Here is a 24,830-nt window from a genome sequence, read left to right on the forward strand (position 1 = left end):
AACAAAAAAAAAAACCAAAAAACACCAAGTATGTGCATGAATGAAAGCATAGTACCCAACACCACCAGTCCTCGCTGGGTTGGCCCATGTTCATGGAGGTGGAGGAACGGAAGTGTGAATGACTCCTTGACCTCCCCAGTAAATCCACACTTGAAAGTGAGGGGATTAAAATGTCTTAAAAATCATGTGCTGGAAACTGAGAGAGATTAATATTTTACTTATGTTGATATCAAATGACATTCCCAGACCCTATATCAATTATACACACTCCAGCAGGTCAAACAGAAGCACAAGAGTGCTGGTATGTTAAAGTAAGATTGCTTGTAAATAATTTTAGGTGTCTTAGCTTGGCATAGCTCCATTTTACTGTCTTTGTCCAGGGACTGATATGAAACATCTGAACTGCCTCCACAGATTATCGTCATCCTCTTCTTCATTTTGACCACCTCTTCATTTTGTGAGTGTGGGAGTGTATGAACATGTGAGCATCCCAGTGGAGGAGGCCCCTTTCAATTTTGCAGACCAGTTGTGCTGGGCTCAGTCAGCTCTTCTTCTTCCTGCATATGGAGTAAGAGTTCATCTAATTTCCTAGCTTTTCTTAGCAGCAAGGAAAAAAAATTTTAAAATAACATACAAGCATAGCTGTCACCTGGTGAAAGAGGGGAAATGTAAAACTACCAAGCAGTTAAAAAAAATTTAAAAGTTCAGCGTGGTAAAAGGAGAAGAGATAGTAATCAATACGCTAGAATGAGATGAGTTATTAATTAAAAGGAAATATTTCATAAAATCTAACAAAAATAAAATCTAAAAGAGAAATTCAGATTATCTAAACCCAGAATCTCCACAAAAGAAAAAATTTTTGCATGTTATTAACAGATCTCTATGTGACACTGTTTACTGATGGATCTTGTCATGTGGTAGGAAACCATCGGAAGTGGAAAGCTACTGTGTGGAGTCGCACAAGACAAGTCACTGAGTGAAGGATAGGGCAAGTCAAGTTAGTCTGCAGAAGTAAAAAAAAGATTGCTGAACAAGAAAAGTGACCAGTACTATATCTCTACACTGACTCCTGGATGGTGGCTAATGCCCTGTGGGGGTGGCTACAGGAGTGGAAGAAGACCAATTGGTAGCACAGAGGTAAACGCATCTGGGCTGCTGCATTGTGGCAGGACATCGCTGCCCAAGTGGAAAACGTGGCTCTAAAGGTACGTCATGTAGATGCCCATGTGCCCAAAAGCGGTGCCACTGAAGAACATCAAAACAATGAGCAAGCAGTCAAGGCTGCCAAAATTGAAGTAGCTTGGCTGGACCTGGACTGGGAGCACAAGGGTGAGCTGTTTGTAGCTCGATGGGCTCATGAAACATCAGGGCATCTTGGGAGAGATGCAACGTAGAGATGGGCTCGTGATCGAGGGGTGGATCTGACCATGGAGACCATCTCACAGGTCACTCATGAATGTGAAACATGTGCTGCAATCAACTGAGCCACATGAGTAAAGTCTCCCTGGAGCAAAGGATGATGGCTGAGTTTTTGATATGGTGAGTCCTGGCAAATTGACTATATTGGACCACTGCCATGAACACGCCAAGGCAAACGCTACATACTCGCGATGGTAGAAGCAACTACTGGTTGACTTGAAACGTACCCTGTAAATCATGCCACTGCCCGAAATACCATCTTAGGTCTTGAAAGGCAAATTTTATGGCGACATGGTACTCCTGAAAGAATCGAATCAGACAACGGGACCCATTTTCAAAATAATCTTATAAACTCCTGGGCAAAGAAGCATGGAACTGATTGGCTGTATCACATCCCTTATTACCCACAAGCATCTGGAAAGATTGAAAGATATAATGGACTGTTGAAGACTATGTTGAGAGCATTGGACAATGGGGGATGGAAGCACTGGGATATAAATTTAGCAGAAGCCACTTGGCTCATTAACACCAGAGGATCTGTTAACCGTCCTGGTCCTGCCCAAACAAACCCCCTTCATACTGTGGGAGGAGATAAGGTCCCTGTAGTACACACAGGGAAATGGCTGGGGAGGGCAGTGTGGATTGCTCCTCCCTTAGGAAAAGGCAAGCCCACTCGTGGGATTGTCTTTGCTCAGGGACCTGGATGTACTTGTACTTCCACATGCGGACCTTTGCTTTGCTTTGCTTATATTAAAACTGCTTTTGTTTTACCCACAAGGGTTGGTCTATCTTATTTTCTTTCCCCTCTTTGTCCTGTTGAGAAAACAAGGGGAAAGGAGGGGAAGTGATAGAGCGACTTGGTGGGTACCTGGCATTTAGCCAAGGTCAAACCACCACAGACACTGATAAAACCTTGTCTGATATGATAATAAAAATGAAGAGGAGATAGCATTACCCAAAAACATCAGCAATCTGCCTATGTTCAATCTTCCAGTAATGCAGTTATAACTGCTGTGACTAACATGAATGAGTGAAGATTTTTTACAGCCACCCTGTCTGCACAAGACACAACTGCAATGAAATTGCCTTCTTACTCCAGAGAGACACAAAGTTTAACTTGTAGCCATCTAAGAGCTGCCTGCAGAACCATATTTGAACTGGGGAGAAAAGAAAAAAAAACCAAACCAGGCTCATATTTTTTGTTTGCATCCTTTAAATTATCTTGAAATTATATCCACAGCACCTTGGAAATGTCATTTACTACTTTATGTTGCTTAATACATATAAATATATATATATACAAATATTATTACATAATTATAAATGATTGGTAATTTTGTCTGATTCTTTGAGGAACCCTCCGCTGTCATCCACTGAGTCTGAAACCAACAGCTGCTTCCTCCCCAGATTGGAGCAAATTCAAATTTCAGTTGCCCTAAACATAGTTTCAAGGTAGTATCAACTACTGGAAAGCCTTATGAAGAATTCATAGCACCTGTTGGTCCCTTCCACTGTATATGCTGCATGTATCAGCTTGTGGGCTGTTATGGCTCACTGGCTGGTACTGTTCTGTCATACACAGCCACCTTGAATAGCATCTCACTGAGTGAATAGTCTCTCTACAGCAAAGAAATCACCTGTGGGCTCGGGAGCAGTGTTTGCAGAAACCTGGCATGATTTCATGCTGGAGGGGGGCCTGAGCGCTCAGCCACTATGGGTGCTAGCCAGCACATGCAAAGGAGTATATTTTCTGCTCAGAGTCTTGTTGCAGATTCTGAACCAAGAAAGTCTGTGAGATGAGGCTGCATGAGGCTGCATTGTGAAAAAGGACTGTGCAGTGTGCCAACAATTTTAGGAGACAAAACAAAAAAGAGGTTACCATCAATAAGATGTTTGTATTTCTGAACAAGGCACTATAATATACCTGCCAGAAGCAGTACATGTATCTCAGTAAGGCTGCAGGGCAACAGGGTTTGGAATTCTTCAAAGCAAACTAGTGCTCATTTTTAGGATGCTAAATATTTTTCTTGTTTGGAAACTCAGTATGTTTTTCTTTATGTACAAGGGAGATGGGGGACTGGAAATGGCACTATTACCTACATTTTTTGACAAATAACCTTTGTCAACCATGGGGAAAAAGAAACCCCAAACCAACCAACACTCTTAAAACCTAGCACTATTGTAAATTGTGTGTTTAGCAAAAATGAAGTAATTGTGTCTCTCTCTGACAACCATCCATCTTCAGTATTAGTCATCCTCAAATGTCACACAGGAGTGGTTTATCTGAAAATCCTTTGAAGAATCTCTCCACTGTCCTCCCACATAAGACTTGTCCCACTCTGCTGTGCAAACATGTTGCAGAGCATCCTGCACTTGTGAGGAAATTGTTGAGTATTACTTTAGTTTCTTTGTGTACTTACATCATAGCCTAGCAATATTCTTCACTTTACCTGAGGACACATACTTCTCACCTCCACAAGATATGAGATTACAGCAGGGTCTTACACATAATTTAAATAAAACAAGAAACCCTCCTTAACTCAGCAAGGTGGAGCCCCATTTGGATGGTACCTGAATGTCTGAAGGTTTGTGAAGTGACTGCTGCAGACTGTAGGAAGCTGGAAAGAATGTCTTAGGGCCAGCCACAGCCATCTCTGAAAGGACAGTGACAGCCCTGGAACAATGGGCTGTGTGAAGTCCAAAGGGCTAAACCTCCATTGTCTCCCCTGATGCCTGGTGACCAGTGGACAAGAAGACCCCTTATGTACAGTAAAACATAACGGAGCTGATATTTTGACTGTTGTGAGGACACACAAAGCATGAAGAGCCTCTTTGTGCACAGTACTCTGCTCTACACAATTGCCCAGCTTCAGTTCCCTTTCACCTTGTGTTCTTCCAATTCAAAGTAGCTATGAGAAAATGTGGAGGATCCTGCAGGAGGTAAACACCACTGCTGCTAGTCTGAGTTGTGAAAGCAGACAGGAGTCTTTCTTTTCAACCTGAGGGAGATGCAGCTCTGCCATTTGCCATGGAAAAGAATTGTAGGAAGACCCTTCCAGCTACAAAATTGTTCAAACTCCATAGGACTTCCAGCTGTTTGTTTTTGGATTTTTTTTGTCTGAATTTCCAGTTTTGTTCTCAGACCATCACTATAATCCTCTGTAATGGAATCTGTTCATGTCTCTTGGTCTCTTGCTGTGTTTCATTTGCAGCTGTATGGTGTACAGAGCAATTAGCTGCTGATGCACTTTTATGTGGTCTCTAGTCTTTAGCATGCTTTATTGTACTTCACATTCTCCATATGCTGTAAAAAGTCGGTCAAAGTCCTAATCTCCTTACACAAAAACTAACTTTGAGCTGCAAAGCCTGACACTGGTATTAAAATGCTTGATGGAATTTCTTTGCACTTGCACTTGTATGTGAGTGTGTGTGCACGTGTTTGTGCACCTGTGGGAGGAGAAGGAAAACATTCTTTCAAATCCATCCAATCAACTCAGAAGAGCACACTTGTTAGTGCATTTGGCAAATACACTAAAATGAAGAAATAAATTTGGTTTGTATCTGCAAGTTTCCAACAGTTATCTTTTTTCTGAAGGCAAGTTTTCATAGTAAGCATGCATATTCTTCCACAGCAATGTAAGCAAACAGCAGCAGAGCCCCAGCCTTGCATTAATTTTTGTGATACATTTTTCCGCTTTGTAAACAACTATTCATTGCCATATTTATACCAAGAATGTGGGAACAGGGAACTGTGACTGATTAAAAATTTCAAAAATTAGGGAAAAGTAAGTCTAGAATCTTAGTAATGAAGAATATGGTCAACAGGATGACTTTCATGGACAAGGTTTGAGAGCAAAATATAATATTCAAATAGACATGCTCAGTTATGTGGATGAACTCCTGATCCCACTAAAGCAAGTAGCAAAACTAATTTCTTGACGTATCACATGAAAGAAAAAAGATTACAGTCCAGTTTCCTTGTCTTGGGACAAGAAATGTTTGGGGTTTTTTGTTTGTTTGTTTGTTTTTAAAAAAGGGTTTCATTAAAAACATTACCTTTTGGCAAAATTAAAACCTCCTGCTTATAACACAAACAGAAAAATATATAGGTTTTCTGGAACCCTAGCTTTTGTGTGTGTGTGATAGACATAAACATAATCAAAGTGAGGCAATTTCAATAAAAAGGAATCAAAAAGACATTTTATATAAAGCTCCCTTTCCATTGTCTCCCTTGACAAAGATTTCACAGTATCTCTACTTCCTGCCAACCTATGGGTTCCTTCTCTTGAGGAACTTCAGCATCCAGAAAGGCTGAGGCTCCAGCATTGCCTTTGGTGCAATAAACCATATACTTCATGACCTACATGTTACTAACAAGCCAGGAAGAAGATGAGGCCATGGAGGTGACTCCCTGGGTTCCTCATGAACGTGGTGTTGAAAGGAGGCGCCACAGCCAGAGGAACTCCTCCATGTCAGCCTTTGGGAGAGCAGCTTGTTGTGTTCACAGTTTCAGAGTCATTCCCATGCCATTCTCACCTCCCCATGTAGATGCCACACAAGTATTACTGGATTTAAGTTTCACAACATCTCTGCAAAAGGAAAAAGATTGTGCCACCTTTTCATTATGAAAGGTAAACTAAAACACAGGATGGGCTGCAGGTACAATTTATTTGGCTAAAGGTTTGTATCCATAATATAGATGCCACTAAAAACATAGCCACCCTGAGGTGACCAGAAGGAAGCAGTTCCCTCTGGGGGATATCTATCTCATCCTAAGATAGGAATAAATTAAGTCTGATGCACTGTGTTCTTGACATGTCCATTTCTCTTCATTTCTACCTTCTGGAGGGAGACAGAAGTGACCATCTCAGATGTACAGTGTAGTCATCTGTGGTGAGGCAATATCATTTCCACCCTACATGCCAAACACACATAGAAAGTTTACACCCCAAGTGAGAGTTGCATCCAGGTCTCCCGAGTCCCAGAAACAAGCTAACCGAAATCCAATCTTCATTCAGTACCACTTGGCACAGGTGTGAACAGGCCTCTGTGGGTGCATTGTGGTGTGTTAGGAAAAAGAAGGACAATGATGGGAAGAGGGAAAAGGAGAGAATGCTATTTCAGCAGTATGACTTCCCTCCGAGGCTCATGGAAGTTTTTGCCTAGGGGAAATGGACATCTCTTCTTTCAGACTCACACATGGCAGAATTCAATGTGTGTAACCTGGAAGCCAGGGTGAGTTTGCCAGTAACATTTCCTACAAAGGAAGAGGAGAGCCTTGAAAGCCTCCTGGCTGCTATTGTAGAAGTTTTGTTTCAAAAACAGAGACCAGAAGAAAATCAGGGAGTTAATATTTAAAAGTTTTTTGGACCTCTCTCCTGTCTCTGCAGCCCTTTTAACAAAATGGGTGGAGAGAGTTTGTGGCAGGGAGTTTGCACAGCGCACAGCTCCGCTACCTCTAGCACCATGGCCAGACAGAAGGGATGTGCCTGGGCCGGTCCACCTATGTGTAAGACCAAGTACAAGCCAGACACTGTTGTCCACAGATGATCCATGTACCCAAAGTCCTTTTTCACCTCTAAATCGGGTCTCCTGGGACTCAGCTGAGCTGTTAGCAGGAGATTGCAGTGCCGCTCCCTCCACCAGTAGTGTCCTATGTCAGCAATCCCCAGGTGCACCCAGGAGCATGAACATTACTGTAAGCACTGAGAGGAGACTGAGTTTAGGAGCTGGATGTTTTATTATTTTGTGTCTGTAAGACAGGCTGTTTGTCATACTCAAGCAAGGCAGCCACAAGAGTTTGCTTAGTTATATGTCAGGATCACAAGCTACAGGCACAAAAATGCAACCCCCAGATCTGCCTTTGTCTCCCATCCTTCTTCTGATATTTTTTATTTAGATCATCATTAATTTTCTCATTTCAGTCACTTTAACTGGTTTCCCGCTGTTTTTCTTCCTGTCTTCCTTGTTGCCAGAAGAACGTACAATTTTAAAGATGGAGAAAACAAATTTTCAATTGCAGACAACAGCAGGAAAATCCTGTGTGGGCTCATCTTTCCCCTTCCCAACCAAGCAGAGCTGACAGGGAGCATGAATCATCCTGCAACTCTGCATGGCTGTGTCAAACCCACCTGGATTTGAGGCACAGTGCAGAGTTTGTGTCTTGTTCTCCTGGTATTCCCTTGGCAAGTCAATGGGCAAAGAAGCATAAGGCAGTTAGACCAGCTTGGTCCTCATCTCACAGCCAGAGTGACAGGCCATACCTCTCAGGAGAGACCAGCCTTGCCCTGTCTGGGGTTCCCATAATATTCATGGCTCCCACTTGGAAGCAAGAGAAAGCTTGAGGAGGCACCAAGATCCCTCTCTGAACCTTAAGGCCATGCTGGCACTCTGGTTTTGTGGTATTTTCCTGCCATCGTATCTTTCTGCTCTGTTTTTTCTTCTCTACCCTTCTTTGTCTCCTCATAAACCTTCTAGCACCCCCTTCCTAGTAAAATGCTGCACAGGGAGGCAGAGCAGCCTGGCACTGGCCTTTCAATATATTTAAACACTAGCAATTCACTGAGCTGGAAAATTGTAAATCTGCAATTTTATTGAAAAAGGTGGTCACCCTGTTCTTTGGAGGCATGTTCAGAGACAGCAGGATAATTAATGGACCCTTATGCAACAGAGACAAAGAATGGCAAATTTTAATAAAACCAATAAGATTACTTTTTTTAAATTTCTAAGAAACAGACTTTCCATGTCTAGTTTTGCTTATTTTTACAAGAAAAGAAATGCTGTTAAAACCATCCTGTGCAGGTGAAAGCATTGTCACACAACCCTTTTTTCCTCTGAACTAACATGGAGGAGGACAGCAACTGGCACTGAGGGATTAGTAATGTCTGCTAACAGTGTGTATGCGGTGCCTACCCTGCACTGTGTCTAGACACCTTCCCTAGCATTTCATGTAACAGCATTTCAAACCAGAACAGAGACAGAGCAGAGCTGTCAGCACAGCTCATTTTAGTTATAAAGTGCATCCTTACTTGATGTGCTACTGGGAAAGTTAAGCAAGACACACAACCCAAGTAAAAAAGCTTTCAAGTGGGCAATATAAAAGGGGAGGTAAAGGCCACCAAAGTGGAAAATAAAGGTGAAAGGTTTCAAAGGTAGGACAGGAGTCTCTCACATAGAGGGGGAGTATAAATGAAATGAAACAGAGCTTGTCATCATAGTTTTTACGAAATGTGGGTGGACTGGTGTAGCTATAGTGAATTATGGATAGTGTTGTGAATTATGTGTGCAAAGAGCTACTAGACAGATGACATAATCCCAGTCTGTAGGAGAAAAAGGCCACAGAGCTGTACAACCTAGCCATAAAAATACAGAAGAGGTGGTGAGAAAAGAGGCACCAGCTTCTTTAGGGAAAGCTTTTTGAATTAAGGACACAGTAAGAACTTAGAGTGGAGTACCTCCTCCAGAATAACTAACAGTGCATGTCTCATATTTTGGAATAAGAATACTTTTTCTGAATTATCAAAACCACTTTAGCAGAAACATGTCTTCCAGAATAAGTTATTAAGCAACTAAACCCTGTGAGAAAAAGAAGTACTCTGTAGAGAGGATGGGGAATATGTCAGCTGTACAGCAAGCTTTTGGTTGCTAGTGGTCACTTGCCTTTGTTAGATAATTAAGATTTCCTAACACTTAAATGAAATGGTTGTCTGCGGCCTGAGCCTTCAGCACTCTTGGGAGGAGCTCTGCCAAGTAAAGATAACTGAAATGCCAGGTTAAAAACAGACTTCTTCTACCCTTTCTGTTCTCCTTATTCTGCCAGCTCTGTCATTCAGTCTTTTTTAACACATCCATCATTCAGGGGCTGAGTCATGTGCTTAGTTCCTCATTTACACAGCAAGCCCTGCAAACACTGGGCATAGCTGAAAGGGCATGAGCTGCTGATAACTGTCAAGAGTAACTATTAATTCAACCCCATGATATTTAAAACTAAAGAAGAAGAGCATATAAATTTGTTTCCCTACTTATGTTAAGCTGCATCATTTATTAATATAGCCTGCGTATACAAAGCAAAAAACAAAGCATCTGCAGTGAGTTTGGAAAACAAATTATTATTGCCCATTAACATCTTTACATAAACATTTGGTGAATTATATGTATATTAATGTCATATTTTGTAAAGGATTTTCTATCCTGTTAGCCCCACAGCCTCTTCAGGTTCATATTTTCTGGGGCCTCAGCAGTTGCCCATAGTTACAGCAAATCAGGCCTGATGAACCACAGGCACTTTCACACTTGTTTCCATAGCTGGGTGCAGCACTTGGTGAGAGGAGCCATTCAGGCATATGGACTGTAATAAGCTGAGCTCCAGTGAGTTGGAACCTCCTGCTTCAACAGCTATTTGACCATTTGTTTTCTTGCTGCATCTCTTTGATTATTTCCCTCCCTTTGACAGAATGATGAAAGCAGCCACAGGGTTTATGTGCCACCTCCACCAAATGTTGCCCATATTCCAGTGATCAGGCAGAAAACAGGGGAGATGGGCACGGATAAGGTGCCCACTGACTCTGAAGTCCTGAGGATTGAAAGGTATGTATTCTGCTGAAAGACTGACTAACGTATGTGCCCTTAAAACTTCCCAAATTAGCTATGGTGGCTTGTGGTGACCTTTCAACTGAGGATTTCCATGCAACAACTGGCAGTCTCAGTTTTGTCTCTTGCAATGAAATGGGGTTAATTATTTTTTACAATATATGTCCTCAGTAATTATTACAACATTTCATTTAGGGGCACATCATCTTAAAAATATTTGAATACTTTAATACATCTCAGTGAAAATATCACTTAAACCAAACAGGTAACATGCCTAGGGCAGTGGCAGAATTGGAAATATGGCTGAAAACCTTCAGATAAATGAGTGAATAAACAGACGGCTTTGTGCAATGTAAACATCCAAGGAAGAAACAAGCAAGAAAAAGCTTCATCCATGACATAAAGAATGGCAAGTCATACCATTTCTGAGAAGAATTCAAGGGGACTTTCAGCAAACTAGGCCTTGTTTCCCTCCTCTCAAGCCTATATCTTGAGCACACGAGCTGATCAAACATTTATTGTTACGGAAGATAGAGGACAACAACTAGGTTGCCTTCTGAGCCTCAGGATAGCAGAGAGAGTGCTCTACATTTGTCCTAATTGGAACCAACTGAAAAGTTTTACATCAAATTGTTTTGCAACAGAGAGTGAATCTTTCAGTGGCAGTGAATTTTTCATGACATGGTTCTGCTTTCCATAGAACATTTCAATTTTTCATTGAAACCCTGAGCAGGGAAACCAAGAAACTAGATTAAATACTCCCAATTCTGAAGGGCCATAATAACATAAGTCCCTCCCGTTCCTGTTCTTTGTTGGGGACCTTGCATCTCAGTCAAATTACAGTTCCCAACAATGCTCTAGCCAGGCAGCAGTGCTGATGTACACCTTCCCACCTACACAAGAAAAGAATAGTGTTCATTATGGAAGATGCAATTAAGTAAAGAAGTCACCACTTTATGTTTATTTGTTGGGACTTGCATTACTCTAAAACCTAACTCAGTCATTGATGAAGGGAAGAAAAAAGCATAAGTAAAGGGCAAGGTGGAAGAGGAATGGGTATGGATCCATTCAGCCTACCCAACTGTAGCATCTATTTTGTGTAGGAAATGAAACAATGCTAGGGGGCCCTCCAAAAATGAAAAGGACAGTCGCTGAAATATGAAAAACCAGTTGAGCAGAAAAAGAGGCCATTCAGTCTTGCTCAGTGACAGCAATAGTATGTGTCAGCCAGCCATGATACAGAGATCAGCTCCGTACCCAGTCTGAAAGTCAAGGTGTGAGAGAAGTGAGTATGTTAGGTGAAGGGGGATTTACACCAAAATAACACGAAGAGGACCACAAAAGAGTACAGAGAAGATTCAGGAAAACAGAAGATTCTTTGATATCCTCAAGCCAAAAGTATACACTGAAAAGTAGCTTAAAGTCAGTTGGTGGCTGTACTTACTTTCCAGAGAGGATTGCTTTGGATTTTTCCAACCAGAGTCTCAGTGGTGTAACTTAGATAGCTGATTTCAGTAAAATCCATGTCAATTTACCTGTTGAGCCTCTTGCCCTTAGAGAACTGGTGTTTTATCTAAGGTGAAAAATACATGCTTTTGCTATGCTTAAACTTCTGTTCAAGCAGAAAATACCATGAGCTGGAGGCTTCAAAACTGACAATGCTTCCCCCCAGATATTAAAAAAAAATGAGGTAAAAAGTTGCTTTCACTCCTGAGATCAAAAAAAGTCTGGCATTTAGTTTTGAAAAGAAAAGGGAATCTTCTGAAGCAAGGTGAAGTGTGGGGATGTTAATGTAGGGAAGCTCTTAAACATATCTGCAAAGAGGATCAGAAATAAACATGCAAAAGGAACTCAACACATTTCTCAAAGGCAGAAGTTGTGAATGATCGGATATGTTTGAAACTTGGTGACACGACTTTAAGAACTGAAAGATCAAGAGACTCTTGATCAAGGGAATCTAGGAGAGGCAGAAAGAGAAGCAGAGGTGAAGGAATATAAGCCCATAGCAGAAAATCTTTCTTACTATATTTCAGGCCCTTTTTCTTTCTGGTTAGAGCTGTGGTGGGGAGGAAAGAACAGAAATATGTGAGCACCCATCTTTTAAAGCTGGGCAATGTTGGGATTCTAGAGGGCTTTCTGTGAGAGAATGGACATGTGAGCAATCCTGAGTGAGAACAAGACTGATAAGAGCCTCAGCCAAGCAAGAATGCGATAAGGATGTGACCCTGAGTGAGGGGGGAGAAACTTGAGGAGACAAACAACCCCCGGAAGGGGTTGGGACGGAAAAGGAAGTTCCACAAGGCAGGAAGCCTGGCAAGGCTGATGTGGCACTTTTTATCCAACCATAAGAAGGTTTAAAGCGCGGGCTAAGTTAACTGTCCAATCTTGAGTTCTTGTACTGCATGTTACTCCCGTGTGCGGGAGAACATTATAAAAGGGCTTTCTTAGTTGTAATAAACGGATATTGCTTGATCACATTGGTCGTGTGCGTGCTCAGCTCTCCTGCAGGGCAACATCCATGGAACATCAGAAAAAGGTTCGGTTTGGGCTGTTTGAGGTAGAAACTCCAATCAGTTCTCATCTGAGCGGTCCTTATTTACTCATTCTTCTGTACAAGCGAAAATAATTGGTGAGCTGATCAGATAAGGAAATGCCAAACAAGGTACCCGATTATAGCAGAAAGCTGATCTATGGGAAGAATTAGCCTCTTGATTCTCCAAGTCAGATAGAAAACGAGAAAGATAAAGAAAATTATCAGGTGCTGACAGAGAAATTTACTGAATTGTTTCGACTTTGCCAAGTGGTTTGTAGTGGAGGATGTTTAGCAGTGCTCCTAGTGCTGTTCCAAAAATGCCTGGCATATGGTCTCCCCTGAGCTTAAAATTGGTGGGCAAGCATGTATGCAGATAACATGGGTGACAGTCATTGACAGGAGCTCAGTGATCATACACAGAGTAGCACAGTTAGAGATCCATGACTACCCTGCCTCTATCAACTCCTGTTCCCTCAGTACTGGTGATGCAGAAACTAACTGTGACAGCAGAGAAGTGTCCAGCATGGCTGGAAGGGCATGCACCATTCCCATGTGCTGTTGAAATCTTTTGTAAGACTGATGCTGTGGCTTGGTGCTGCCTGCCTGGCTGCCAGCTGTCGGCTCCATCCTGATGTGGGGACTCACGGGCTCAGCTGCTGCAGCTGCCTGCAGCCGCTGCTGTGCTCATCTTTGATCAGCTGAACTTAAAATACAAGTTGCTATTGAGGCAGTCAGCGACTTTTCTTTCTCCAAGATGTGGATGCTGGCAACTGTTTTAGAATTCCATGTTGAATATTCCTCTGTGCATGTGCAGTCTGTTATTCGCAATATCCGCTTAGAAGCATTAAAGCAAACTGCCTTTGTCAGCTTTGTCTTTTTCTATTTGACAACTGCTGATGTCATTTTACTTTTGTTTGTGAATCTCAGCCTGCTTGCTGCTGAGTCACAGAAGAAGGTAACAGATAATAAATATAGTCCCTTATCAAGCCAGGAAGCTGAGGACCACTGGAATGACAATGAGAAAGAGAGTATTTTTTAACCATCAATAGCAGAACAGAAGGATCCTGTTTCCTGTGCAGATTTCCCTGTCACTCACAAGCTTTAACTGATGTGGGCTGCATCCTCCAAACCAGAAATGTGAATATCAAGAGTGAGTAGCAGAGACTGCCCTATCTGTGGCAACAGGAGCAGAGGAAGCACCGCATTGCCCATACTGGCCTCCTAAAACAGCTGTCTGCTGATACAAATTATAAAATGCAAAACAGAAAGCTGAAACACAGAAAGATGACTGAACTTTTCACATCCATTTTCTGATTCCCAGAGGATTTATCCCTCATCCAGCAGTCCTCAGGCATCTTTCATCTGGCTTGACCGTGGCATGAAACACCTCAAACCATTGTCCACATGTTTAAGTTTTAGGGAAATTCTACTATTGCTAAGACCATTTCTGATTCGTTGGAGGACAGCAGCATCACAGAAGATGACTGTGTATCCACATGGTGCTGGAGTCATTGCTACTTGATTCTCTGGAACTGAGAGAACAGGTCCACATAGCATGTGATGATAAAATTCTTAGAAAATTGCAGGCTATAGAGTCTGCTGATGCACACCACCATCTTGCAACTACAGTCAGGTGAAGTGATAACTACAATGGGAACTTTGAGCTAATGAATAAAAAAAATGAGAGTAGGACCCTACAGCTGTGTCATGGTAGAGATCACATTGTTGTCCAGCTGGTAGCTTGAGAAATGTAGTGAGACAACAAGATGTCCATACGAATCTCTTTGTCCATACGAATGAAAGTCTTTCCGGGACCTCTACAATGAGAGAACAATATGACTAACCCACAGACCTGGAGGTATCTATCAGCCTTATTCAAGACAGCAGAGAGACCCTCTGATATTCTTCACCAACACAGTCCAAAATATTTTCATCAATTGTAACAACTTAAAAACAACCACCACAAAGTCCCGCCTTTTTTTTTTCTGGGAGAAGCAGTGTTTCTGAAGTACTGTGGGGAACTGCAAGAAGGATCATGGCATGTGTCTGAAAAAGGCAGGTCGCAACAGGGCAGCTACTGGATCAAAGTGTAGGATAGACTAAATGAGATAACTGGCATTAAACTCTCACTACAGACACAAATATCTTCATGGGTGCTTTGGCTTGAAAATTTTCTCTGTTTCTCATGGCCGGGTTTTTTTTGCTATAAAGGTTTCACTCAGGTAAGCAGCAGGGCAATGCATAGACTTCCATCAGGGCACAAAGAGCAAGGAAGTATTATTTCTAAAACTGTGATTGGCAAATCACGGCGGTTGAATGTTGCTGTACTAATGTAGGCTCTCCTACATGCATATCTAGCAATGCGGTGTGTTTGGGAGGCTTCCACTGCCTACTGTTCTCAGGTTTCTCCTTTCCTCTGTTTTCAAAGTTGCATTACATACAATACAGTGCTGCTACTTCCAAAGCCCAGTCCCTTGAGGAAGCCCAGAAAGTCATTCTATTGTTCCCCATTTTATTTGCATCCATACTAATTAATCGGGTGGTAATTAAGGGACTTTGAATATTTATTAAAACTACATCAAAGGTGCAGCACTGTTTACTTGTATGACCTGCAAGGAAGCAGAAAAAAACACCAGATAATTCCATTCAAATTGAAGTTATTTAGTCCCATAGCATTTATCTGAGTACTTTTTCTAAGGGGTTATAGGCTGGGTTTTGTTGTTGTTCTTGACATGGTTGATTTAGTTCTCTGCATGTGTTTCAAGTGTTTTCCTAAGGAGCAGCATTGTTTCTAAATGACATTGATGGTGAAGGAACATCAGCCCCTCTCTGAGGTCCTACACTGGCTGGGGGAAAGGCTCCCAGATTCACATTCTCCTTGTTGGGCCAAAAGGTGTGCTATAGCCCATATAGTTCAGAGACAAACACCAGCAGGACTGAAATTTGCAAGTTTGCCTGCTCAACATGAGCAGCAAAGAGAGGCTGATCCCCTGCCAAGCAAGAAAGTTGGAGCGATGAGAACATTAGCCCACTAAGCCACAGAGCTAGACTTGATTGCAGACTTAACAAGGATAAAACATATTTTATTTGCTGCAAAGTGATAGCTTCAAATAGATATTCAAAATATATGGCTGAAATAATTTCTCCTACTCACACTCTAAAAAAGATGTCATTGCCTCAGTGCTAGTGAAGCATACTGTCACATACTTACCCTTTCCATGGGCTTGACATTAATGCAACAATAAGCACAGGATTGACAGCTGATTTATTTATTTATTTATTTAGGACATGTCCATGCATTGAACAGAAAATTATTAGCATCATCTGGCCTTGGGACTTTCTGTTTATCCCTCCTAAAAATATGTGTTCTTTCTGAAAAGAAAAGAAAAGAAAAGAAAAGAAAAGAAAAGAAAAGAAAAGAAAAGAAAAGAAAAGAAAAGAAAAGAAAAGAAAAGAAAAGAAAAGAAAAGAAAAGAAAAGAAAAGAAAAGAAAAGAAAAGAAAGTGTGGGTTTGTTGTTCAGTGTGAGCTATGATTTTCCTTTGTTATGGGTTATGGCAGCAAATTTAAATAGAAGCCCTTCTGAACTCAAAAGAGAACTAAAATGAGAACAATTGCAAGTTTTTCTGGTTTCAGGTGTGCCAGTGACAGTCCAACTTGTCTGGGGCTCGATATTTTGCTCACTTAATTCAGTGGTTAAAACCCTGTAGCTTTCATGGCGCAGAACCAGAGATTTAGCAGAAACGTTTATCACTGTCCACAGTGCCTGATGTTGTGGTATTTTACAAAACACAAGGTGTTTTATTTCCCTCCTACCCCAACTACACATAAATAATGACGCATTTTGGGCATTCCAACATGTCCATTTTGTGAGCATCCTTTTCTCACGACCATCAGCCTAGGTCATGCATGGGATTCATTTCATGTTACGGCAGCTGTGGAAAAAGTAAGGAGGTATCATTCATGGTATTTGGTTTTGCGCCTTTGGGAGAGCAGATCTTTCTGTTTTAAGCTGTCTTCCAAATAGCTGGGATTCATTAACCTCTGGATCTGTCTTTTGTGCTGGTGGCTTGCTCTGTACAGGAGCCTGAGAGATTAGTGTAGACCAGACATCTAACTTTTTGACAGCTGTGACTAGTGGAGATTAATCCCACTGTAGGTAATATCCTCTGTTGTTTTTATTAGTCAGGGCTAATTACAAGTCACTTCAGCACACTGTTCTTGCTCATCCTGATTTTTGTCCTGAATCCCAGTCACAACCAAGCCCCTCACAAGAAACTAAGTCCCCAGAACTTCAAAGCCACGTTCTTGCCCCCAGAAAATTGCACCTGTGTGTATTTCATTGTTATCCTTTTCTTACTCCTCATTAAAATATATGTGTCGTCAGGGTTAATTGTGCATGTGGCACATTCTCTCTGCAGTTCTCTATTGCATTTTCATAGTTAGGCTTTGCCGCCTGCACTAACTGAAAACTATTAAAACCATAAAGTGCTTCAAAACAAGCAGGTGTCAGAAAGAAAGCTCTCTTCTAAGTATCCCACTTGCTGCTGGCAACCATTACTCGCAGTTACAAAACAGATAATTTAAACCTTGTCTAGCTGTCTCCCACATTTCTAAAGCATCTCCTTCCTGATGGAGCTTTAGCTTTAGCTGTCCTATTCTTTCACTCAGGGTATTTTCTTCACATTACTCCTGTTAACATAACTTGTTGAAATATCAATTAGGGCCAAGGCATCTGAAAGAGGTCTGCTGCCATCAGTGCCTTTGTCCTAACTGATTGGCACTGGGTTACAAGAGTTGTGTGTTCTGTGACACAGCACAGCCACCAGCAGCCGCCAGCAGCCATGGGCTTCCACATCTCTGGTCTTTTAGTGATAGGAACGCCAAGGACAGCAGCATATATTTTCTGAAGCTGATATTACCAAGTAGCAGGTGGTATGTTCCCTGAACGGACACTGAGGTTTGTGGTTTCATTCTGGTATACTGTGTGTTTATTAAATATTTTGGTGTGGATGTCACAGTGGGTAACTAGAAGATGGGATAGATGTTGAGACCAAACTACCTGAAATAGCACTCACCCCTCTGCACAGGGCTGAGCTGTTCTGTCTGCATTGCAGCCCTTGGTCCTCTGTTTATCTAGACTGGGGAACTTATAGCAGGATTTTTTGGCTCCCTCTCTGCTCCCACCCAATTGTTTTTGGTTTGGTTTGGTTTAAATAAAAGAGTCAACAAGAGGATGGCAAGTACTCAGGTCTTGTCATGCCATTCAGGGAGGGATGAATCAGACTACAACACAAGAATGGGGTGTTTGGGTGAAAAGTTATCTATCCTGTGGTGTAGACAACATCGTCAGGAGTAAATACATGGACTGTTAACAAGTTAGTCTTGTGACTATAGTACAGAACTTTTGAGTTTCTGATACTTGTTATGTGGTGAAAATCCAGAATTATTCTGTTGACCTCAGTTCTCGGGGTCACTCTCAGATGCTAATTTTAAATAAAATTGTAGCTTTTTACAATTTAGGGATAAATTCTATGCTAGCAGAACCAATGGGTCTGCACAGAGTAGTGTAAATTATTTTGGTTTTGCACTGCCAATGAATGATGTACAGCAAACCTTAATTGTTATTCTAATCAGGTTACAGTACATTTGATGTACTAATCCAGTCCTCCGTTTACACCGCAGCATACATAATTGATATAATTATCTTCATGTGTGTGCATATTTATATTTATAAATACGTATGCATTCAAACTATATGTACATGTATATATACACACAAAATCTCTTTGTTATACACACAAGTATATACAAAAATATAAACACATGAGCATATATATATATAAATCTATAAGCTCTGGTGACCTACAATAAAGAATTACAAATTGGATAAAGGATAAATGCAATTTTCTTTTTTTCCCCCCCTTTTTCTAGAATGGGCTACACATCCTGTGAATGGAGCTAAAGTAAAGCATAATTTGCAGCCAGAAAGGAAATGGTTTTGATGTTTATGAATCACTACTGTCAAATTTGTACAAGTAAAATACAGTACACTGGATATATATACACAGCAGCCCCCTTCATGTTTAAAACATTCTAGAGAGCTTAACAAGTGATAACCTAAGATAAAGCTACTGTTGGGTCAAAGAATGAATTAAACAAGTGTTGCCTTTAGTCTTGACATGAAAGCATTTACAGAGCCAATGTTCTAAATCTCTGCTGGCAGAATATTCAGAGGTGGAAAACGAAAGAGCACTTAAGATGCACAGGCTCTTTCAGCTATGGATTTATAATGATATTCCTGTAGAGCGCTTGTAGAACACAAAACCCGACTTGGGCAGTAAGGAAGTAATACCTCAACTGGATATGTAGGACTGGGAGATTAGATGAGCACCTGGAATACCTTTAAGAGCTAACAAAAATCTGAGAATAGATCACCTTCTGGGGGACCAACAGCAATAGCAGCTGACTTGGTGACGCTTCCCTCTCGCTCGCCACTTTCTTAAATTCATACCACTCCAAGTTTTTCTTGCTTACATTTTGCAGGTACACTTCATGATTATGCAACTGCCAGGCTAAAAGCTCCTACATGGGTATCACTGGCACAAAGGCTACAGACATAGTTTGTCCAAGAAGCTACTTCCCTGCTGTATTTAGTGAATCAGCATAAAGCAGGGTAGAGGGCAATTTGCCCTCTGTGGCCGATCACTGAATTTGGCTGAGCAGTTTATTGTGTTGCTTTCATGACATAGACAACTGTCAGCCAAGAGTCAGAGAACTGGTAAGATGTGGGTGATGCTCCTTCCCATACAGCATCGAAAAGCTGACAGATAGTTATGACTCACAGTTGTTCCTCAACTAATCTCAACTCAATCCAGGTCTCTGGTGTAGACCATACTCCATCATTGGTCTATTACATCGTACTGGAGTGAACCATTTTTCCCTCTTTGAAGACAAAAATGTGCTTTGAAATAAATTGCATTCACTTTTGAAAGCCTCTGCTTAATTTTTTAAAAGCCTCCAGGCAAACCAAGGGGCTAACAACAAAGATAAAACTCTGAGAACATTTAGAAGTAGCCAAGACTCAGGTTCCAGACAGAAACCTTTCATCATTATAACTTTTTCAAATAATGTGCAGTAAGCAGACCCATAGACTAAATTGACCTTGGCCCAAGTTTTATTTTGTCACTATGTCCCACTGTTTTGAAACAATGTGTTTCAGGAGAATTGCAATAGATTGAAAGTGCCTGAAATTGGAAGAAAGTGATTTTAAGCCCTTAACTCCATAATTGCTACCCGAATCTCCCTTGTTGCCCACACTCCATCAGTGTCTTGTGTTTTGTTTTCCTTTCCGTAAACTCTAGAAATGGCCAGGATTCTGTTTTCTGACTATATAAAAGCACGCTCTGCCTGATCATCTCCATTCTAAGTCTAAATACTACATGGCCAAATATTTGTCAGAGAGTCCACCCCAGCTGCAGGGACAGGATGAGACACCACAGAAACAGGACAAGGATCTGTATTTCCTACAAAAGGCTGCCGGTTGGGAAGTGGCAGGCACGGGATCTGTGCCCACTGCAGCCTGCCAGGGTTCAAGCGCATGTGTCCACACTGCGGAAGGGGTCCTAACCTTGGCAAGACAGGTTAGCCTAAGCAGACACTCTCTCCACTGGGATTACAGCATCTGCACAGGAAAAAGAGCACACAAAATTTGGGATGAGAGACAAATGAAATGTGAGGAGGGCTCAAGCAGTTAGGGCACTCACCTGCACTCCTGGAGATGTTGGGAGTTCAGGCCCTTGCACGCCAAGGATGACAACATACTTGCTACCTTTGAACAAAACATTTAATTTCACAAATCTATTCCTCTGTGTAGTCCCCATTTATCTCCCCAGAACTATGTAAGCTGCAGTAGCACTTTTACTCAATGCGCTGTTTCATTTTACATTTGTAAATGGATTTTAGAGCACTTCCCTGAAGAGCTGGTGCTTGCCAAGGGACTGGCAGCTGATTGTGGTAACTCGTTAGCATGTACAGGTGAAGGGGCTGCACCACACACCTCATGCCAAGGAGCTCACCTCTCGTCATGTGAGAGCACACCCCTCCATGTGGCTGAACATCTCTGTATGTAAAAACTGCTTTAAAAGCTGCTGTTAATATGTACTAGAGGTTAATTCCAGAAGTCAGGAAAGCTGATGTGTTGTCTGAAAATGAACACAGTATATGTTTGCACGGGAAGTTGTAAACAAGGAGGCATGCTGGGTAGGTAGCCTCAAGCTAGCAGAATTTTTTAAAAATCCTGAGACTTGTCTTTACATTATTTATAGGCTGGAGAAGATTCATTGTTTGTGAAACAACAGGCAGCCCTTGTGCTACATCTATTGACACAGTGAAACCTTCTTGGATAGAAATTTGCTTTGATATCCTGTAGAGATTTCCTCCTAAAGTCTGAGTTTCTTAAATACACTGCACTCAAGCTCACCCCTTCTTTCACATGCATACTCTCTCGCTGCATCTCCTACATTGCATACAACACTTCACAGTGAACTGAACCCCATGTGGTGGGAGAGAATTATCAAGGTTGTGTGGTATCTTTAAAGAGCAAATTAGTAAAACATTGATTCTTATTAACTCAAATAAAAGCAAATTTCATGAAAGCATTAGCAAAGAGTGAAATAACTGTTATGTACACAAAGTTAGTGTGTTCTCTGCAGAACCCAGCATGAGATAAAGATGCTACTTTTATACCATTATCAGAAAGCAGGGAACAAAGCAAGAAAGAGTCCTAAAAGACTAATTTCTCCCCCAGGAAAACAAGACAAAATACTGGGTCCTAAGAGAGTAGCTTGTACTCACTGCCATTCTTTATCCTTTGTGGTAATGCAAGAGCAGACAGCAAAGGCTCAACGGGCCAAATTCCATTGCATGTAACTCTGAAGTCCAAGACTGTACAGCAGAGATTAACCCAGGCTGTATCAGACTCAAAACCAGTTTTGCATTTCATTTATTGTTATTTATTGAACTGTAGTAGCCCCTAGAGGCTCTCAGCAGGACTGCTGTCCCATTGTGCTCAAAAAGGTAATAGGAAAGGACAATGATGGGACACTTGGGCACTCACTTTGATTTCGCCCAGGACTAGCACAAGCTCAGAAGTCTTACATACTTCCTTTCCAGAGTTTAGCTTCATGTCTCCTTCTTGTATGTATCACTGCATGAGATCCTCTGACAGAAAACCCCCAAAGTTAGTGGAATTACTATTACACACAGCTTGCTGTTGTCTGCACCAACTCATCCTCACCTGTTTCAAGCAATAACTCATTTGCCAGAGAGAAATGATGTCCCTGCCATGTCATAGATGGGCTTCACAGCAGAGATCTTCCATTAGCCGGTCCCAAGAGCGCCAGAGGAAGAACAGAAAAAAGAAAGAAAGTCAAAGTAAGCAGTACAGTTGTCAGAAAAACACCAGGATAGTCAAACAGGAGCTTCAGTCATTCTCCCTGGGCTGGAAAGAATCATGTCTTCTCATGTGGAGCTCTTAAGAGAAAAATAAATAAATGCTAAGAAAAAAATAAAATAGAAGAACCCCCTTTCTAAAAGAGATGCTTTAAATTGGTAAAGACTGCTTTTTCTTTATTTGGGGAAAACTTTTTTTTTTTTTTAACTTTTTCGGTTTTATTTCTTTTCCCTAGCCTAAGTCCTCAAGCTATTACATTGTCAGAGACAGTATTAGCTTCACTACTAAATAGGCATTATACAATATGAAGATATCACTACATACTGCAGGGACAGGCAAAGTATAGAAGTAGATATGACAGTAATGCTGGACCCCTGATCATTAAACATATAGGAAAACAGCCTCTGGTGCAGCTGGCACGGACTAATAAGCAGTTTAACTTGCCTGGCACACTGTTGAGTCCTAAATTCACCATGTGCAGCACTGTAAGTGGTCTGAATATGTCTCTTCTGTCCATGGTATCTCAACACATTTTGTATAAGTAACATTTTCTTTTTGTACTAGGTTTCTTTTAAGGATCCTAAATTGTTTTGCAAACTTTATAAAGCTCATTAAGGTCTTGCAAAATCAGTAAATATATCTTTAATTAATTGTAATGCAATCATTGAAGGCATCATTGCTTCTATCATTCAGATTCATCCAGGAGGTGGATCCGCTGCAGTATATTTGAAATCCAGAGGTTTGATGTTCAAGAGCAACACTACTCGACCAGCTGGGAAAGAATTTGCCCAACAAAATCACATGTATCAGAAGGATAGCAAAGAAGGCTCTCATTTTCAGAAGATAATCTTCAAAACTAGACATGACTTATAACAACAAGTCTTTCTGACTAATACAATTTGTCTGAAACAATCAAGGGGTCTTGTCGAGAATCTTCATTTTCTCCATAATCCAAAACCAGCCTTTTAGCACAAGGCTGTGTCCTGATCCAAAGGGATTAAGGATTCCTTGTCAACTGTCAGAGTCAGTTCTGCAGATATTTCCTCAGTGACTTCTATTGCACGTCTTTGCCTATCAATACCTACTGAGGCTGGATGGAGCTCATGCCTAAAGATATTCTGTTATGGCAATTTAGTGCCAATTCCTCTGCTGGCTGTGACATGATGTCCTCAGAGGGAGATGTGGAAGGCATCTCTTTGTATCTGTTTTTCTCAGTAGCAAGCCAAGACTGGTTTCTGCTCCTCAAAGATAAGTAGTGAAAGGAGAGGATGTGACATACAGGAATGGGAAGGAAAAAATCATCCAAGCACATCCATGGGAAGGACATCATTAATGAGAAAGTGTGAAGAAAAGGACGTGAAGAGTACAGTCTGATGAGCAGTGTTTGTTACTGCATCACTGCCACAGGCCTGATATATACACCTAGGATATTAAGGAAGTGGGATATAAAACAGTCATAACCACTTTTTCTGTAGCTTTCTTTTCCTTTCTGTTAAAGAAACCCAAATGAACTCACTATTTGCCCATTTAGATCTCTAGTAGAGGCTGTGGCCTGCCTTGAGTGAGCAGGGATGACAGGGGTCCCTTGGGGACTCCTCCCTGGGTATTTGCGTATCTCCCAGCACCAGAGTCAGCCCAGAAGTGAGGAGGAGGCAGGAACCCCCACCTGTCTGCTGGGGTTCTAGACCATCCTGCTAGACTTGCAAGGAAGCACACACACTGTCTGGCAAGGATGTTCCTCATGTATGTGTTGCACAAAGACAACTGCATGCTCAGGGACCAAATTTCACACCTTAAACCACTGGACTCAGCCAGGCATTTGTACTTGCTGGGAATACAATTATTCAGCTTTTCCTCAGGTCTGACCTAAAGACCACCTGCACAAAGGCAGGAAATCCTCATAGGTTTCACTTATATGTGAACTGGAACAGTATAAAATAACAGAGAAGTGAAGCTGTACAAATAATCATTTCTTACATCAGTGTGTGCAATGAATGGTATTAATAGCATGCCTAATATTTTTGTTAACTCAGAAAAGATGCTATTACTAATGGCAGTGCTTCACTGTTATGTAGATGAAGATTCAGGCCAAAAAGATAAGTGATGCAGTTCATACATTTTTGTGGAACAAAGACAAATCTAGCCTTCCCTTTTGGTCCCTCCGTAGAGCTGGCTTTTTTATCATCCTTTAGATCCAGGGTGATTGGGACTACCCTTCTGCCTGGTATGACCAATATAAGCTTAACAAAAGCAGTCAAAATGTACCTAGGGGTATAGGGACAACATTTGGATCCAGACTTTCTGCATACTTTCTCATGTACTTCCCACAGAAGGAAATCTGGCTTGACAGTGCTCTTGCATGTGAGCTGAGCAAAAACTAAATATTACAGTTCTACCCCCACCACAACCCTAATGCCTCTGCTGGGCTTCACAAATATAGATCTTTCAAAGAAATACTGTCAATGGAAACAGAAACCATTTTCTTGAGTGTGTGCTTAGAACTAGCCAAGAACTAACGAAAAGAAATACCCCCAGCAGCTAGCAAGCACTTGGGATCTTCATAGTTCCCAGCTCAGCGGGAATCCACAGGGCTCCAAAACAGTGACACAACTGATTCGGTGGGCCACTGCAACTTGAAGTTGAAAGCAGCACGCAGCATGCATTCATAAAAATGTGGTTTCCTTGGGAGTTTAAATTATCCTTCAGCTCAGGCTGTGTAGCTAGTTTGCACGATGTAATTAGCAAAATTTGTTGCTGCAGTAGGAGTTTGCAGTAGTGGGTCAATTAGGATGTGTAAGCCACAATCAAATCTAAGTAATTTTTTCCTAACTCAATG

General features: G+C 41.5%; 1 long non-coding RNA gene across 1 annotated transcript; it reads right to left on the reverse strand.

The window, feature by feature from the left end:
• Positions 1-20,131: 20,131 nt before the first annotated feature.
• Positions 20,132-21,485, reverse strand: LOC141969274 (uncharacterized). Its single transcript, XR_012635021.1, has 3 exons — positions 21,397-21,485; positions 20,307-20,371; positions 20,132-20,224 (listed from the first exon to the last, which is right to left on the reverse strand). It is a non-coding gene; the product is annotated as an uncharacterized LOC141969274 (long non-coding RNA).
• Positions 21,486-24,830: the final 3,345 nt, after the last annotated feature.

Source organism: Athene noctua, chromosome 1 (assembly GCF_965140245.1).
Source record: "Athene noctua chromosome 1, bAthNoc1.hap1.1, whole genome shotgun sequence".
Classification (NCBI taxonomy): domain Eukaryota; kingdom Metazoa; phylum Chordata; class Aves; order Strigiformes; family Strigidae; genus Athene; species Athene noctua.